Here is a 4289-nt window from a genome sequence, read left to right on the forward strand (position 1 = left end):
CCCCTGTAACAGGATATGTTATCTAGCAGAGCAGTAAACCTGCAAAAATACAATCATAATGACATCTACAGCGAGGACAGAGTGATGGAGGAACACATGAGAGGAGGGAAGGAGCAGGAGGGATTATCAGCAGACAGGTGGGCTGAGGGTTTTACAAGGACAGCTCCGGGTTCACTCCAAAATCCCCCGCTACCAGAAAGAAAAGCACAACCCTGAAAGGAAACGTCACCACGACCTCCTGTGCCCTCTTTCTCCAGTTTATAACACAGCTCTCACACTTCACACAAAGCATTAACGCCACGCTGCAGTGACCTAAAGCTAATGCTAACATCACCTCGCACAAGTTAGCAGCATCAGCAGGAGGTCACATAAGGTCTGCAAAACATTTCAACAGAAGATGAGCAGTAAAAGGTGTCCAGCCTGGGCGGGGTCATGTTTTTCCCGTCTGAGTGAATGAAGAGGAGGACCGCCTGTGAAAAGGTCGGAGGAGTCTGTGGGGGTTTAGCTGTGCCTGTCTAAGACGTCGGTTCATATCTGCTCTGACTGTGAGGATTAAAAAGAAAAAAACTCTCAGCAGTAAAACACAAACGCAGGCATGTTTTTCTGCCTCGTACAAGGCATGAATGTGAGCCTAAGCTTGTAGATGGTTGTAGCAGAGTACTAAATGGACAGATGACATATAAAGAGTGGGATGTGTCATCTCTGACTCTGATCCCGACCTTTAAAACCTGCAGATCAAAGTTAGCTCAGCCACGCTTTCATGACAACCACATGGAAAACCTTTACAGACATTCTTCCAACACTGCTTCTTCAACCTCCAGCTTCTCTAACCATACATCTCTGAAAATTGCACAATGTTTTGCAAAATTACACAAACTATGTGGCAGTATGATGGGTGGAGTATAAAACTGCAAAGTAATCATTACAAAGGGGAAAACTAGAGTAGATACAATTGCATTGGATGATTTCCATGTCAGCGGTCAAACTTGTGTCTCTGATGTTATTTTGGATCACACTGTGAATGTGTTTGGAGACCACAGCATACAGGGCAGGTTGGGATATTTCTACAGAATAGACTCACAACAAAAACACAGGCTGAGATTTGTGACTCTAGAAATAAAATTTAAATTATTATATTAAATTTATGTCGCATGATCTGAAATGTAATTTATTTTTTTCAAGCTAAATATAATAATAATAATAATAATAATAATAATAATAATAATAATAATAATAATAATAATAATAATAATAATAATTATTATTATTATTATTATTATTATTATTATTATTATTATGATTATTATTATTATTATTATTATTATTATTATTATTATTATTATTATTATTATTATTATTAATCAAAGTGCTAAAACCTTGTATTTAAGTATTTAATGACGGTAAAGTATGGGGGCAATTCATAGAATAACTCCCATGTGCTTGTTATGATTCTCTAAAAATAAAGTCATCTTTTTATTCTTTTTTAAACTCTAAAATTTATGATACACATAATAATAATAATATAATAGTAATAATAATAATAATAATAATAATAATAATAATAATAGTAATAATAATAATAATAATAATAATAATAATAATAATAATAATAATAATAATGTTTTAATAAAATTATTTCTTTTTTTCTCTTTTTTCCCTTTTTTTGTAAAGAAAATAAGCTTTACCCTCAAGCTTTCACTCATTGTAACCTCTCAACATCCCTTTTTAAATGCAAAGCAAACAGTCAAATTAATTTTTAAAGTATAGTTGGGATAAGTTGTAATGCAAATGTTTTACAAAATGCATATATTGCATTTCTGAATGATTTAAACTATTGTGGTTGATAGTAAAGTCTAATTTTAGGAAGTGGGGACAGGATAGAAATGTGACTTCTCCAGTGTTCAAGCTAATTTAAATTAATCTTTTAAATATTTGTTGTTGACTATGCAATCAGATCAATGAGTAAGATACTTTGCTCAATACCAAAATGTATTTCACAGTCTATTCCAACATGCATTTTGTATATTGTAGTACCTGGGGTGACAGCACTTTAGTGGGATGGCCCACTAAATGAAGCTTAGCGGAAGTTCAATCAGAAAGACTATCTTCCTGGCATGCCCCTTTTCTGTCTCTGTCTTTAACCGCTTCCTCATAACTCCACCTCTCATCTCCTTTTTCTCCCAATCACAGTCAGTCACCTATTCTCTCTCAGCCAATCCGTCGTAGCTGTCATATTTAAATATGCTCTCTCTCTCTGCAGCCGGTCAGCTGTCATTCAGCGAAAAGGTCCTCAAACCCACCTCCACCCCTTCACCACCCCATCAGGTCTCGGTCATCCCTCAAGTCTCAACTCAAGCATCTCACTCCTTCACCACCACCAGTGTCTAGGCTCCGGGGGGAAGTTCACGGGAGCATCAATCATTCCTCATGCTCCTGAAACGATCACTTCCTGCGGGGTCTAAGCGCCAAAGACTTTTTCACTCATCAATTCTTTATCTGTTTCATTAAAATTGGTCACTCATACTATTTGTCTTCTCTTCCTTATTAGTCTTTCCTGATTGAACTGCACTGAGGTTAGCATTACTTCCTTTCCTGCTGAAGTGAAGTAGTATGTTTCTGTGAGGACACTTTTTAATCTGGATAAATGCTTTGCATCTGATAAACTGCATTTAGGTTTAAAAAAAAAAAAAAAAGAGTCTGCAGAAACTGAAGTTTAAGCATGGGTTTAGACTGTGTTTTGAGTAAAAAGAATCTTATCAAAAGGTACTATGAGCAGCTTTTAGCTAGCAAGTTCAGAAATGAAAGTCTTATTTGAGATATTGAAAAACAAGAATGACACCAGAGTTGCTTGCAAAGATTAAAAACAATTTTTTCTCCATCTTTAGTTTGTTGAATGAAGACTTTATTTATAATTCAATAACTGTGACAATTTTCTTTTGGTGTTTTTTTTCTTTTAATATCTTCAAAAAAGTCATTTTCTAGCCTTGTCAAGTGAACATGGTTCATATTAAGTCTAACAAGACAATTTTTACTAATAAGAAGAAATAAATACTGGATTAGGTTTTAGATTGTACAGAGTAGAGTTTCTACTCTCTTCTCTGCCTATTTACTGCTGCACTTCTTCTTCTTCTCTTTATTTAAAGGACGCTTGCATACCTCTACCAGGGGAGCTCAGGCTCAATGTCTTAAGAGCAGACTAAGATAAAAGTGTTTAGGAAAACACACACACACACACACACACACACACACACACACACACACACACACACACACACGCAAATCTTGAAATGCATTCCAGGATGCATCATCCAGCACCAAACACAAGCTACAACCTGGTTCACACACATTACTCAAATCTCAGCCATGCATTAGCCGCTGCCCTCACACACACACACACACACACACACACACACACACACACACACACACACACACACACACACACACACCCCTCCTCTCTCGCCCTTCCTCCCCATAGCTGCTGCTGCTGTCACATTGCATTTCCCTCCGTGTCATTTTGGCCGGAGCCGCGTATCCAGCGGGGACGAAATGAAGTCTCCTCGGAGAGAGCGCCCTGCGAGGTGAGAGCGCCAGCGCCAGTGTCTCCTTCTGCCAAAAGCTGAGGGTTGGGAGGAGAGGAATAACAACCCGCTGACTCTCCTTCATTTTATATTTCCTCTGTGCTCATTTTCTCAAGAGCTCCTCATCTATTTTCCCAGCCGAGCTCGTTCAGAGAGGCCGCCTTGTTAAATAAGGCATGAGTCATCTACGGCGAGCTGCGCTGAAATGATGCCGCCTGTTTCGGTTCCTGTGTGTGGTGAGCTGGAAGGCGGTGGTGGCTGTCCAGGCCTGCAAGATGGAACGAAATGAGATGGAATACAAGAATAGACCCAATTAATTCAGTATTAATTCAATAATAATTGAAAAAGCTTAACGATTGTCTGTCCTGACTCCTTCCTGTTGGATTTATTTAAAGATGTAATGAACAATGACTCATTTTATCCTACAGATATTCATGATTTTTAACACATTGCCAAAAGTCTTTTTGATACTGTTACAAAAACTTATAGAAAATACAAGAAAAACAAACAAAAAACCCCTTAAATTCTAGTTTGTAACAGTTGGGGTCATGTTGGAGGTGATGTTTTATCATATTGGTATGGGTTATTTCTGTAATCTTTTAACCCTGTAAGATGTTTGTTGACCCTGTAAGATGTTTGTTGACCCTGTACGATGTTTGTTAACCCTTTCAACAAAATTCACCAAAAAATATTGCTATAATTAAGATT

The sequence above is a fragment of the Halichoeres trimaculatus genome, unplaced genomic scaffold (assembly GCF_033239565.1).
Source record: "Halichoeres trimaculatus isolate MK-OKI-2021-1 unplaced genomic scaffold, fHalTri1.1 fHalTri1_scaffold_7, whole genome shotgun sequence".
NCBI lineage: Eukaryota > Metazoa > Chordata > Actinopteri > Labriformes > Labridae > Halichoeres > Halichoeres trimaculatus.